The sequence below is a fragment of the Balaenoptera borealis genome, assembly GCF_965194805.1.
Source record: "Balaenoptera borealis genome assembly, chromosome: 9".
Classification (NCBI taxonomy): domain Eukaryota; kingdom Metazoa; phylum Chordata; class Mammalia; order Artiodactyla; family Balaenopteridae; genus Balaenoptera; species Balaenoptera borealis.
The window spans coordinates 118754092-118770321 of record NC_138873.1 but is presented as its reverse complement, the minus strand read 5'-3'; positions in this window follow the sequence as shown (position 1 = coordinate 118770321).

Sequence of the window (16230 nt, the reverse complement as noted above, 5' to 3'; positions counted from 1 at the left end):
TTTACAATTAAATAAACTATATTAAAAACAAAGGCAATAAATATTCAAACTCATCACTTCATAAGTATTTTACTATTATCATGCTCCTAAGGTTATGTAGGTGTGTTGGTAATCAGTGTGGTGGAAATATTATATAAACAACACCGCATTCAGTGAAGTCATTATTATATTGGAAGCTTGGAATTACAAATGCTTTAAATCAGGGCTTTTTTCCCACTAGAGAGCTGATTGCTAAACATTTATCAGTACTATGCATATCTACCTGGTTTTTAAATGGAAAAGCACTCCACACATATAATTTTAGAAGTTTATTCTAAGTTTGGAGTTCTAATATTTCTCCAATGTCATGTTGAAAACGTTGAGGAACAGATGCTGCTAGTGATCATGGAAACATCAATAGTTAATAGCATGCTGACTATGTACCTTGGGGGAAGGTGGCCCTGAAGTCTGGGTATGCAAAATGATTAGATCCTTGTATTCAAATAGATATTAACCTAAATGTCCATCAACAGATGAATGGATAAAGAAGATGTGGCACATATATAAAATGGAATATTACTCAGCCATAAAAAGAAACGAAATTGAGTTGTTTGTAGTGAGGTGGATGGACCTAGAGTCTGTCATACAGAGTGAAGTAAGTCAGAAAGAGAAAAACAAATACCATATGCTAATGCATATATATGGAATCTAAAAATAAAAAGGTAGGAATAAAGACGTAGACATAGAGAATGGACTTGAGGACACAGGGAGAGGGAAGGGTAAGGCTGGGACGAAGTGAGAGAGTTGCATGGACGTATATACACTACCAAATGTAAAATAGATAGCTAGTGGGAAGCAGCCGCACAGCACAGGGAGATCAGCTCGGTGCTTTGCCATGACCTAGAGGGGTGGGATAGGGAGGGTGGGAGGGAGATGCAAGAGGGAGGAGATATGGGGATATATGTGTGCATATGGCTGATTCACTTTGTTGTACAGCAGAAACTAGCACAGCAATGTGAAGCAATTATACTCCAATAAAGATGTATTTTTAAAAAACAAATAGATATTAAACATATGACAGTAATCATTTGCCAGGCATGGATTTCAAGAAGTAAGCCCTGCAAATGGCACTAAATATCATTTAGTCTCTCATTCTAATTGTAATCTGTAATTCAGTGGCTCCATTTTTAGAATAGATTTGACAGTACTTGCATGTTTATTCTCTACAGTGTTATGATGTGCATTTATAAGGTGTCTTTTGATAAAGAGGTCAGTGAATTGTGTAAATGATTATTTCTGAGCAGTTACAGCCTTAAACCTAATTCCATAAGACACAGAGGCTCCAATGAAGTCAAAGGTTTTTACCCCTGAAAAATATACTTAAATTATTTAAGACTATGATATCCACAAAAAAATGGATTTACTCAAAAGTTCCAAGAAAAGAAAAAAATAAATTTGGACTTTAAAATACGTACTAGTGATGGAGTATTCCCATATATTTTTCAATTATTATTTAGAGTATTTTTCTTGTCAGTGCTGTTTTAAAAAGCTCTTAAATCTCATAAACCTGTACTTTGAAGCAGCTGTTTGCACCTAAACCCTTTTTCATTTTGAAGTAACAAGTTGAATCTGTTAAAAAGCAATCTCAGCATGCCAACTTTGAAAGAATAAGAAATGACAAATTGTAATGTTTGGGGAAAATACTATAAATTAGCCATTTTGAAAATAAAATCTGGAAAATATAAAGAATAAAGAACAAGTTAATATTTGAATAATATTTCCAGCAATGATTTATCTCTCTTACACTAAAACTCCTTTTTTTAATCCAAGAGATTAGCTTCTATTACAAATTACTTTATTACAAAGAAAGTTATTCTAATCTGATTATGTAATTTGAGAGATAATTGTGAGAAAATCACATTTTATTGATAAATTTCCTAAATTTTATATTTTGCTTTTAAATTAGTAAATCATTTTCCTATCCACATATTTTTCTTGTATTAGTACACAGTGTTCTTTTTAACTTTACGAGATTCAGTTTGGTCTCTATTGCTTACTGATCATGAATAAATTAATATAATTCTCCTGATTAGTTTCTTACACTCATGAAAACTAGGAATAACAGAACCTAAGAAGCAGTTCTAAAAATGTTCATATCAAGCAAAAGTTGATTTCCACAAATGTTCCTTTTGTAGATGATGTTAGCATTTCTCCTGACACTAACGCATGGTAGGGTAAACACACTGTACTGATACAGGGGTTCAAAATGTCAAAAGACCAGTCCTTGTTGAGGTCATTTTAACTTTCCACTAAAACAGAGAACATAGAAAGAAATGAACATTCACAACACTAAAAACTGAGATTGGATGTATTACCTACATGAGACTGTGGAAAGAATCTATCCAAATTGTAAGGCATGTGGAAGTAGACTATGAAAAATTTGGCTGCCCTCAACTCTCACTTGAAATAAAGAACATTTGGAAAATGGGACAAGATACTTTGAACCCCTCAACTCCACCACATTTGTCACTGGCTTCAAAGAATGAGGGTGTTTACCCATTAGAAAATAAGATAGTCAATTTTCCACTTCCATCACAGCACGCACACGCACGCACACACACCATATTCCAGTAGGACTGGAGTCAATGGAGAGATGCCCTTGCCCTAGCACTTGCCCTTGAGAGAGGCAATTCTTCAGTATATTTTACATGTTCCTTCAAAAGTCCTCACTGGAATAAAGTCCCAGTAGTCCACAGTTGTAATGAACTCAAAACACCACCTTTATTGACTTTCTCTTCTTTCTCTGCCTCACTCGAGCTTCTTGGGATCATACTTCAACAGAACTACCTAGTCCTGAGTCCTTATGGCAGGCTCTGTTTTCAGGGACACCCAAACTAACAGGAATGTCCTATTTCCCCCTTCTTTGGCTTCTTTCTGCTTTTATTCACCCTTTGAGACTTAGCTCAAGTATCACCTCCTCAGGACAGCCTTACCTGACTCCTCCACTCTGATTAGATGCCTCTTTTATTATAACATTATAATTGCTCTGAAGTGATGGTTGTTTTATTAATCTGATTGTGGTGATCATTTTACAAAGTTTATGTGTAGCAATCATCATAATGTATGCATTATACAATTTTATTTGTCAGTGATACCTCAATAAAGCTGGGGGGGAGAACAAATTTTTTGAAATGTCAAGCAGTATTTTTCCTGCTGGGAATGTAGGTTTACTCCTATTTTTCAATCTTACTCAAAACCCCTTATTGCATAATTTATGAGGTACAGCAGCTTTTGACTATTGTTTTTTAAAATTACAAACTGCGAAACCCGTGGTGGCATTTCGCTAATTTTATTCGTGTAGAATAAAAGCACACAATAAAAAAATCAAAATGCTCCTTTTTTTTTTTTAATTTATTTGGCTATGCCAGGTCTTAGTTGCAGCTTGTAGCCTCCTTAGTTGTGGCATGTGAACTCTCAGTTGCGGCATGCATGTGGGATCTAGTTCCCTGACTAGGGATCGAACCCGGGCCCCCTGCATTGGGAGCATGGAGTCTTAACCACTGAGCCACCAGGGAAGTCCCAAAATGCTCACATTTCTGTTGGAATATGTATGTGAGTGCTGGGTGACAATGTAAAATGTTTTGTTAAGTGAATTGTGGTTTAAAGTGTTTGAAAGTCCCTGCTCTAGGCCAGTGCTTCTCCCAAATGTGGTTCGGGACCCTCAAATCATAATAGTTCAGATAAAAATGCAGCTTTCTTGCCTCATCCCAGAAATTCTGATTGAATAGGTCTAGGGTGGGGCTCAGAAATTTGCATTTTAGAGGAACTACAAGTGATTCTCACTAAATCACTAATTACAGACACAGATGATAACACTTCTGGTGTTGCAGTGAAGGGATGTAAAGAATTGCTTGTCAATTCACTTTCTAGCATTGCAGAGGGCTTCCCCATGATTAGAATTGTGGAGAAGACCTTAATTCGTGATATGAAGCAGCGTAGGGCAGTGGTTAAGAGGGTTTGTAAAATGAGACAGACTCAAGTTCCAATCCTAGTTTGTCATTTACTAGTTGTGAGATATTGGGACTCTCTTTTACTTTGTTTGTATAAGTGGGGTTAATAACTGTTCCTACTGCATAGAGTTGAAAGGATTCAATGAGATAAAGCAGCTTCTGCATGATAGTAAAGGAAATATTAGCCATTGTCATCTTTAGGAATCACCAACATTTTGAGAAAAATTCTACTTGCTCACTTAATTTGACAGACATTAGTTGAGTGTGCAAAGAACTGTGCTAAGTGCTTTTAGATGCAAAGATGAAAAACAGCCCCTACTTTCATGGAGCTTACAAGCTGATACGGTCATAGACTTTTACAGCAGAAAATAATCAGGTTACCCAATCGGGCTCTCATTTAACAGATGAAGAAACTGAGACTCGAGAGCCTAAGCGAGTTGTCCATATAGTTAGTGGAGAAGTCTGAAGTAGAGCCCAGGCACCTGACCCAGGCCAAGGTCCTTCCACCAGCCCGGACGTCAGTTCATGGCTGGGAGTCCAGTCCTAAAAGTGGTGTGCTGGTAAATGTAAACAGCCAGCTCTCTGGGCCCAAAAATGTTTGTGCATATATTTATATCTAATTGTATTCAACCCTCTACTCATATAAAGGATAAGTAACACATAGTTTACAAATGATAATGAAATATGCAATACTCTTTAAGGTAAATGCCATATGACCAACTGATTCTCACTGGATGTTTTGATTTTCCTCAATTCTTCTATCCATAGCCAACCCATGGTTGCAATTCAACCATGATTTGACTAATGGCATTGTATCTCAATCCACTAACTCTTTTTTTAATTGTGGTAACACACATATAACACAAAAGTTACCATCTTAACCGTTTTTAAGTGTATAGTTCAATAGTGTTAAGCATATTCACATTGTCGGGCAACTAATCTCCACAACTTTTTCATCTTGCAAAACTGAATCTCTATACCCATTAAACAACACCCCCTCATTCTTTCTTCTCCCTAAATCCTGGCAACCACTCTTCTACTTTTTGTTTCTATGAATCTGACTTTTCTAGATACTTCACTTAAGTGGAATCATACAGTATTCGTCATTTTGTGACTGGCTTATTTCACTTGGTATAATGTCATCAAGATCATCCATGATATAACATGTGAAAAGATTTCTTTCCTTTTTTAAGGCTAACTAATGTTCCATTGTATGCACATACCACATTTGTTTGTCCATTCATCCATTGATGGACATTTGGGTTGCTTCCACCTCTTGGCTCTTGTGAACAGTGCTGCTATGAACACGGGTGGGCAAATATCTCTTTACAATCCTGCTTTTAATTCTTCTGTATATATACCCAGAAGTGGAATTGCTGGATCATATGGTAGTTCTATTTAAAATTTTTTGAGGAACTGTCATGCTTTTTTCCATAGTGGCTGCACCATTTTACATTCCCACCAACAGTGCAAAAGTGTTCTCCCGCTTCTCCACATTCTCACCAACACTTATTTTCTGGTTTTTTGATAGTAGCCATTCTCATGGGTGTAAGGTGATCCACTAACTCCTTTCCCAATAAAATTTGTCATTAAATCTGACATGATCTACTGTTAAACTATGTGAATATTAATAAAGTAAAACCTCACTAAAATGGAGTCAGGAGGCCAGAGGGAGAAGCTCTCATGTCAATACAGGTCCCAACAGGAAGAGAGGTACTTTGCCTCTCTGGCAGGAAATGATACTACTTTACTACCACCAGAAGGAGGAAGAAAGATTTTTCTCCCGCCTGACAACAGCCCAGCCAATGAGAGACTGTCACAACTCAGCCAATGAAAAGCCACTATACTTTGAGCTTTCACTTTCCTCCAATGGACATTTTGTTTATGACAGCCCCACCCAACTTCCCCTTCTCTATAAGAGTTTCCCTTCCTGCGCTTCACCAGACTTGCATGTGGTTTGCCATAGCTGTGTGTCGCAAGTTACATTTTTTGCTGCTCCCAAATAAATGCGTTTTGTTGGTAAATAACTTGCTTTTTTATTGTTTTAAGTTAACGTTACATGGAGGTCCCACAGAGATCCAGAGAAGAACGCTGACAGCTCCGAGGCTGGTGAACAAACAGGTGTCGCCACCTTGGAGCCCACGGAACTCCTGCTTTCTTGCTGACCCTGAAATCTGAGGGTAAGTGTTTTTGCTGGATCCAAGCTCTGCTCCTTTTGCATTTTGAAGCTCTTCAGCCTTTATTGAGGATCTGTTTAAAGCCTTTGTCCTTTATTTGTTAAGGCCTTGTTTTGGCTGTGAGTACTCACACTTCTGTCTGGCTCTTTTGAAATCAGGCAGTTCCTACTGTAACTGTGCTAGTATTTGGCCTGCAGGCTATTTAAGAATTATTCTTTGCTCTAGGGAAAAACCTCTGAAAAATTGGATCCCAGTTATCTAAATGTTTTGAGGTCACCCCTCCCTCCCAGGCCCCAGCCAATTTTAGTTTAAAAGTTGTGGTCCCTCCTCATGTTTATTTGATTTATGACTTAACCAAAAGTAACTTAGAACATCGATGGCCATTATGGGGCACTTTTGAACTCTCCAAACTCACCTTTCTTAAAATCTGTTAGACAGCCATGGCTCTGAAATATCCAGACTCAATTGGATGTTTATTTTGATTGGTATTTTGAGGCTTCCAACCATTATCAAAGTCTAAAAATTGCCTCTGTGTAGAATACGATAATTCAGTTAATTGAGGTAAGCTATTAAAGAAAGACAAAAAGCCTTCCAAAGCCTCACATTTGTCTCCCGGGCTCCTCTGTCTTAGGCTTCGCCTCTAGTGCCATTTTCCTCCTTCTCTGAACCTAGCAGAAACTGCCCCTTTAGTGTTAAATCTTCTGAGGATCCAAATAAACCCCTAAGTACTTAGGTTTCCTGGACTAAGGCCAAACTGTGAGCTACAAGAGTTCCCTAAAGTAACCGAGGACCCCCGCATATGTCTGCTGAAGAATTTCACATAGTTATTCAAACCTACCAACATGGTTTCTCAGATTTATATGAGTTAGTCCACATGCTTGCTGGTGAGAGTCAAGCCAAACACTGGATGAAACTAGCCCAATATGGGAACATCCTGGAAGGGATTAGAAAGGCAAACCCCTAACTTGTCAAGAGACTGCAGCACTCACTGAAAACCCCCACTGAGCAATTACAGCAGCCTTTCCTAAGCCTGCTGATGGGAACAAAATTCAGGCTTGCACACAAAAATCCGATGACACTGTCCGTGACTATTGTAGTTGACTTCAGATTATTTTTAAAGAAAATCCTGTCTTTCTTCAGATGTTTAAGTCCACTGGGTTAGGCTTTAACTCCATGTTTATTAATGGGCTTAATCAGGACCTTTCTCTTTTAGTTGAAAGGACCAGGATGGAATGGGAAACTATGTTCACTCCAGATTTAGTTAATTTGGCAAATCAGCATACTCAAACCCTAGAAGAGTCGCCAAAAAGACTGCTAAAATTCTTAATCTTCAACTCTGGCAAATGAAGTTCCCTAAACAGAACCAAAACCTTGTAGTTTCTGCTATTATTGCAAAGAGCCAGGACACTGGAAAAAAGGTTGTTACAAATGTTTCAGGTATCTTTAGCTTTCTAACCGGCCTTTCCAATGTCCTCCCATTTCTCAGTGACAGACTTCCGAGCAACTCCAGTCGCTTTTCCCAATCTTCCTCCTTAATCAGCTCCGAGGAAACATCTCTCCAGATGTGGAATGAATCTCTCTCTGTCCTAACTGACACCGGAGCCACACCACTTGGTGCTCAACCCCACTGCTCCTGCCTCGTAGTACTAAAACAGTTCAAATAGGGGGTGTCTCCAGTGAACCTCAAGAGGTTCCTCTCTCTGAACCGATTCCCTTTTGTTTAGGCCCCTTGACAGATGCACACCCTTTCTCCTTAGCTCCTTTGCCCCTATCCATTTATTAGGCTTAGACTTCTTGGAAAAGTATCATGCCAGGATTTCTTTCTTCCAAAAGGGGAAAATAATTCTAGAATTTGACAGAAACCATCAAATTAGCCAACCAAGAGAATTAACCAAGAGATGTTAATTAATTAACATCTTTTTCTCTGCCTTTGACAGTACAGGAGCTGGTTCTGGAAACACTGATCATTTTTCCCTATTGAATCAGCTACCATCACCCACCCTTATGGGCAAAATCTCTGATAATGGAAACGTTCACAGTGCACCACCCACAAAAGATTCAAGTAGATCTCAAAATCTCTCCCCAGAATTAGTCAATACCCTATAAGTAAAGAAGCCCTTCAAAGAATAAAGCCCATAACGGAAGATTTCAAGGCTCAGGGCCTCATCATCCTTTGCAGTAGTCCCTGTAATACTCCTGTTTTACCTGTGAGAAAACCCAAGGGCCAAGGATGGAGGTTTGTCCAGGACCCCTGAGCGATACACAACGCCATTATCCCTCGACACGCTGTTGTTCCTACTGACATCCATTCCCACTGGGAGCACATTTTCACTGTAATTGATTGATGTAGTGCATTCTTTAGTATTCTAGCTGGTAAGGCAAGTCAATATCTTTTTGCCTTCACTTGGGAGAGATGACATTACACCTGGAGAAGAATGCCCCAGGATTTCACAGAAAGTCCGTTTTACTTTTCACAAACCTTGAAAGCTGGTATAAAGTTTTCTGCGGGTTCTACTTAGTTACAGTATATAGATGATTTACAACATATAGATGCTCTCCTTCTCGAATCTCCTCACAGGAAGACAGCATCCACTCACTAAAACGTTTGACCTTAAAGGGACATAAAATCTCCAAAGAAAAACTGCAGTCTGCTCAAACTCAGGTTCGATATTTAGAGCACCTGATCTCAGAACGGTGGCTACGTTTGGATCCTGATAGCCTTCATGGCACCCTGAACTTCTACAAACCTAAAACTAAGAACCAATTACAAGGTTTTCTCAGGCTAGCTGGTTACTGTTGAAATTGGATTCCAAATTTCTCTCTTATGGCTCAGCCCCTATATGCTTTATTGAAACCCAGCAAACCTGACCCCATTCATTGGGGAGGTCAAGATGACACAGCTTCTGAAGGCTTAAAGAAAAGCTTATTGAGACCACCTGCCCTTGGACGTTCTAACTATCGGCTTCCCTTTTCCCTTTTATATGTGAGAAGGAAGGGAATGCCCTTGGAGTACTCACCTCCAAACATGGGGACCATCATTGACCCATAAGGGTATTATAGTCTTACACCTGGTAATAATCTACAGGAGATTCCTCTAACCAATGCAGATTTTTCGTGGTTTACAGATGATTCTTATTTAAAGGGAGAAAATGGTAAATAGAGTGCTGGATAAGCTGTTGCAACTCCTTTTGATATCACTGAGGCAGCACCTTTACCAATGGCTACTTTGGCCCAACTTGCTTCATTATACACTTTTTTTTTTTTTTTAACATCTTTATTGGAGCATAACCGCTCCACAATGGCGTGTTAGCCTCTGCTCTACAACAAAGTGAATCAGCTATACATAGACACACATCCCCATATCTCCTCCCTCTTACATCTCCCTCCCACCCTCCCCATCCCACCCCTCCAGGCGGTCACAAGGCACCAAGCTGATCTCCCCGTGCTATGCAGCTGCTTCCCACTAGCTATCTATTTTACATTCGGTAGTGTATACATGTCCATGCCACTCTCTCACTTCGTCCCAGCCCACCCCTCCCCCTCCCCGTGTCCGCAAGTCCATCCTCTATGTCTGCGTCTCTATACCTGTCCTGCCCCTAGGTTCCTCAGAAGGAATTTTTTTTTTTTTTTAGATTCCATATATATGTGTTAGCATACAGTATTTGTTTTTCTGTCTCTGACTTACTTCACGCTGCATTATACACTCTTACTTGGGCTTATAATTTAGCCAAGGGCAAAACGACAAACATTTATAGCAATAGTCAGTATGCCTTTGGAGCAGCCCACGACTTTGGGGTGCTATGGAAACAACGAGGTTTCCTACCTCTAATGGGGAAGAAATTTTAAACGGCTCTTATATCCAAAATCCATTAGATGCCATACTCTACCCAGAAGCTTTGGCTATTATTGAGATCCCGGGGCGTGCCAGGCTTGACTCCCTAGAGGCTAAAAGAAACCACCTTGCTGATATTTGTGCCCAAAACGCTGCTCTCAAAGGAATTAATGGCCAAATTTCTGTTATGGTCCAAAGGGATGCTCCCCAAAATAACAGTCTAGAAAAATTGATGAGAAATGCCCAACATTTGATCCCAGAAAAGGAAAAACAATATTGGAGATCTAATAACCGTTGGTTTGATAAAAAGAGAGAACTCAGGTTCAGGTTAAATAACAAACTGGTCCCACCAGGAATTCTCAGATTCCCACTTCTCGCGATTGTACATGCATTGAACCATTAGTCCGCTGACAAAATGATAGTATTCATGAACCAATATGGTTGGGGAAATACTAATAAAGCCACAAAGAGTGCCTCCCTTGCTTGTCCCCCTGTCCAGAATACAATCCAGGGAAACCTGGTTGCACTGCTCCTGGGTATTTTGAAATGCTGAATGGGCCATTCAAAGTTTGGCAAATGGATTTCCTACAGCTGCCCCCATCTCATGGATATAAATATAAATATGTTTTACTCATGGTATGTATGTTTTCTCACTGGATCGAAGCTTTCCCTTATAGACAGGCTACTGCTTCTTCTGTGGCTAAAATTTTGTTAGAAAATATTATTCCTACCTGGGGAACTCCTCTTGAACTTCAAAATGATTAAGGAACCCATTTTACTGGCCAGGTACTATGACAAATCTGTGCTTTGGGCCAGTTTTACAACACTTTCACGGTGCTTAACATCCTTAATCCTTAGGGTTAGTCGAATGTACTAAGGCCCAATTGATTTACATTTCTCTAATAATTAGCTCACAGAACTATACTCATTTTTTTTTTTTTTTTTTTTTTGGCTGCGTTGGTTCTTCATTGCTGTGGGTGGGCGGCTTTCTGTAGTTGCGGCGAGCGGGGGCTACTCTTTGTTGTGGTGCGCGGGCTTCTCATTGCGGTGGCTTCTCTTGTCGTGGAGCACGGGCTCTAGGCGCACGAGCTTCAGTAGTTGTGGCTCGCGGGCTCTAGGTGCGCAGGCTCAGTAGCTGTGGCGCATGGGCTTAGTTGCTCTGCAGCATGTGGGATCTTCCCAGACCAGGGCTCGAACCCGTGTCCCCTGCATTTGCAGGCAGATTCTTAACCATTGTGCCACCAGGGGAGTCCCATACTCAATATTTTGTAATAACCTATAAGGGAAAATAATCTGAAAAAGAATATATATGTATGAACTGAATAACTTTGGTGTACACCTAAAACTAACACAACTTTGTGAATCAACTATACTTAAATAAATTAAAAAAAAAAAAGACCCACTTGGCAAAATTCATAGAGACCTTCCAAATACCCTGGCGAAAAGCATTGTCATTGGTCCTTTTAACTCTCAAATCCACTCCTTTTGGAACTTATAAACTCTCACCCTTTGAGATAATCATAAGACACCCAATGCAATTGGCTTCTGCTTCTTTTGACCCACCGTTGAAAAAAGAAGATATACTTCTATATTGCACAGGCCTAATTGCTTCTGTTAAAAATAACAGTGTTTTGTTAGAGTAATCTTTTCACATTGTGCTCTCAGGAAATGAAGACCTTAAGCATCACATCTTGCAACCTGGATATTCCATCTATTGGAAAAGACACCTCCAGAAGGGCTCTCTTCAACCTCGCTGGAAAGGCCCCTATCAGGTACTGCTAACCAACCTTCTGGATTCTTATCTGAACTCATAGTCTCTGACTTTGCAACCTATAGGCTATAATACTGAGAAAACATTTAGTTCCGAACAGTTTCTTTTGAGATAACAATACTGTTTAATTACTTCATGTTTATTCCTACAATGCATCTTCCCAAAGCATTTCTTTAATTCCTTCAGTTTTTAGTGTGTCCTCGCTATATTTACTATTCTAAGATACAGACTTTATTTTTAAAATGTATCTTATTGAAGTATAGTTGATTTACAATGTTGTGTTAATTTCTGCTGTACAGCAAAGTGGCTCAGTTACATACATACATTCTTTTTTTATGTTCTTTTCATTATGGTTTATCACAGGATATTGAATATAGTTCCCTGTGCTATACAGTAGGATTTTATTAACCCATTCTATATATAATAGTTTGCATTTGCTAACCCCAAGCTCCCAATCAGTCCCTCCCCCATTCTCCCTCCCCCTTGGTAACCACAAGTCTGTTCTCTATATCCGTGATTCTGTTTCTGTTTCATAGTTATGTTCATTTGTGTCATATTTTAGGTTCCACATACAAGTGATATCATATGGTATTTGTCTTTCTCTTTCACTGAATATGATAATTTCTAGGTCCATCCATGTTGGTGCAAATGGCATTATTTTATTCTTTTTATGGCTGAGTAATATTCCATTGTATAAATATACCACATCTTCTTTATCCATTCATCTGTCAGTGGACACTTAGGTTGCTTCCTTGTCTTGGCTATTGTAAATAGTGCTGCAGTGAATATTGGGGTGCAGGTATCATTTCAAATTAAAGTTTTCTCTGGATATATGCCCAGGAGTGAAATTGCAGGATCATACAGTAACTCTGTTTTTAGTTTTTTGCGGAACCACCATACTGTTTTCCATAGTGGCTCCACCAATTTGCATTCCCACCAACAGTGTAGGAGGGTTCCCTGTTCTCCACACCCTCTCCAGCGTTTGTTGTTTGTAGACTTTTTGATGATGACCATTCCGACTGGTGTGAGGTGATACCTCATTGTGGTTTTGATTTGGATTTCTCTAATAATTAGCGATGTTGAGCATCTTTTCATGTGCCTGCTGTCCATCTGTATGTCTTCTTTGGAGAAATGACTATTTAGGTCTTCTGCCAATTTTTCAATTGGGTTGTTTGTTTTTTTGTTATTGAGTTGTATGAGCTGTTTGTATATTTTGGAAATTAAGCCCTTGTCGGTCACATCGTTTGCAAATATTTTCTCCCAATCCATATGTTGTCTTTTTGTTTTGTTTATGGTTTCCTTTGCTGTACAAAAGCTTGTAAGTTTGATTAGGTCCCATTTGTTTATTTTTGCTTTTATGTCTTTTGCCTTGGGAGACTGACCAAAGAAAACATTAGTACAATTTATGTCAGATAATGTTTTGCCTATTTTCTCTTCTAAGAGTTTTATGGTGTCATGTCTTATGTTTAAGTCTTTAAGCCATTTTGAGTTTATATTTGTGTAGGATGTGAGGAATTAACTTCATTGATTTACATGTGGCTGTCTAGCTTTCTTGCCCACTTGCTGAAGAGACTCTTTTCTCCATTGTATATTCTTGCCTCCTTTGTTGAAGATTAACTGACAGTGGGTGTGTGGGTTTTTCCCCAGGCTCTCTATTCTGTTCCATTGGTCCATATGTCTGTTTTTGTGCTATGCTGTTTTGATTACTGTAGCTTTGTAGTATAGTCTGAAGTCTGGGAGGCTTATATCTCCTGCTTTATTCTTTTTTCTCAGGATTGCTTTGGCAATTCTGGGTCTTTTATGCTTCCATATAAATTTTAGGATTATTTGTTCTAGTTCTGTGAAAAATGGCATGGGTAATTTGATAGGGATCACATTAAATCTGTAGATTGCTTTGGGTAGTATGGCCATTTTAACAGTACTCTTCAAGAGCATGGGATATCTTTCCATTTCTTTGAATCATCTTCAGTTTCCTTTATTAATGTTTTATAGTTCTCAGCATATAAGTCTTTCACCTCCTTGGTCATGTTTATTCCTAAGTATTTTTTTTTGATGTGATTTTAAGAGGGATTTTTTTTTTACATTCCCTTTCTGATATTTCATTGTTAGTGTAAAGAAATGCAATCAATTTCTGTATGTTAATCTTGTTTCCTGCTACCTTGCTGAATTCGTTTGTCAGTTTGACTAATTTTTGTGTGGAGTTTTTAAGGTTTTCTATATATAGTATTGTATCATCTGCATATAATGACAATTTTACATCTTCCCTTCCAATTTGGATACCTTTTATTTCTTGTCTGATTGCTGTAGCCAGGACTTCCAATACTATGTTGAATAAAAGTGGTGAGAATGGGCATTCTTGTCTTGTTCCAGATTTTAGTGGGAAGGCTTTCAGCATTTCACCATCGAGTATTATGTTGGTTGTGGATTTGTCATAAATAGCTTTTATTATGTTGATATATGTTCCCTCTCTACCCATTTTGGTAAGAGGTTTTATCATGAATGGATGTGGAATTTTATAAAATGCTTTTTCTGCATCCGTTAAGATGATCATGTGGTTTTTGTCTTTTCTTTTGTTGATGTGGTGTATTACATTGATTGATTTACCTTATGTTGAACCATCCTTGTGACACGTAGATGAATGAGATACAGACTTTAGATGAAAGATGTCTGAGACAAATCCCTCCTACCCTTCCTTATTACTCAAATGTGACCACAATAGGTTTCCAGTCTGTGCACTTTCCCTCTGATGAGGGACATGACACCCAGGAAAGGTCCTTCCTGGCACTGAGAGATAAAAAGCCACTGAATGCTAGTTAAAACAAACAAACAGACTCTTGATCAGCAGTGCTTTCAGAGAAAGTTCTTGATCAAAAGGGAGAAATGTGAAAATTAATAAAGGAAAATCTCACTAAAATGGAGATGGGCGGCCGGAAGGGGGAGCTGTCATGCATATACCACTCAACACCACTACAGATCCCAACAGAAAGAGACGTACTTTGCATCTCTGGCAGGAAGTGACACTACTTTACTACCACCAGAAGGAGGAAGAAAGATTTTTTTTCTCCTTGCCTGTCAACAGCTCAGCCAATGAAAAACCACTGTACTTCAAACTCCCAGTTTCTTTCAATGGACTTTTTGTTTATAACAGCCCCTCCCAACTTCCCCTTCTCTTCTATAGGAGAGTTTCCTCTCCTTTGCTTTGCTGGACTTGCATGTGGATTGCCATATTTGTACATCCCAAATTGCAATCGTTTGCTGCTCCCGAATAAACCTATTTTGCAGGTAAAATAACTTGCTGTTTTATGTATTGTTTTAGGTTAACTGTTTCTCAGTCCCATACAGATTATATTCATTATACTAAAATTTGTCTTAGTTTAGCATATTTTAACTTTTTTTTTTTTAATTAATTTATTTATTTTTGGCTGTGTTGGGTCTTCGTTTCTGTGCACGGGCTTTCTCTAGTTGTGGCAAGCAGGGGCCACTCTTTAGTGCCGTGCGTGGGCCTCTCACTGTGGCGACCTCTCTTGTTGCGGAGCATGGGCTCCAGATGCGCAGGCTCAGTAGTTGTGGCTCACGGGCCCAGTTGCTCCGCGGCATGTGGGATCTTCCCAGACCAGGGCGCGAACACTTGTCCCCTGCATTGGCAGGCAGGCTCTCAACCACTGCGCCACCAGGGAAGCCCTAGTTTAGCATATTTATGTTGAAATTTCACTCACTTATCAAGAACGTGAGTGATTATTTTGCTGAATCAGATAATAGTTTTCCAATACTGGAAGATTCTTCCCTCAGTTTTTTGTGCTATTCGCAATGTAACAACTGCAAACAACAACATGCTTTTAGTTTAATTTGCATTATTAACGTTTTCCTCATCACTTTTTTAAGTCTAGATGAGGGGTAGGCCAACTTATATCATGGACCCGATAATAAATATTTTACACTTTGTAAGCCACACTGTCACTTTCAAAACAGTTCAGCTCTTCCACTGTAGTGTGAAAGTAGCCATAGACAATACATAAGTGAATGGGCAATGCTGTATTCCAATAAAACTTTATTTATAAAGATACGTGATGGGCAGGCCCTAGTTTTCTGAACCCTGGTCTAGACAATCAACAAAACAACAAATCATTAGCCCTGCTGCTTGCCGGTTTCCCTTGTGTCGATACTCTCACCGTTGGCTACTTCAGGTTACCAACATGAAGTTATTGAAAGTGAAATCAGAAAGAGGTGCATAGAAGCATGCCATTTATAACATTCCTACCATACAGATATGATAGACATAAATAACCTCAACAGTACAGATACTAGTAAAATATAATAATTAGGAAGTGATGAATTCTGAGTATTTACTACCTATGTTTTTACTATCACTTATTTAATTGAAAGCTTATTTAATATAATTTTTATTAATAGCTCTAATTAAAAACTGGCTCACAAAATTCCTGAAAATTGAACAACTGGCTC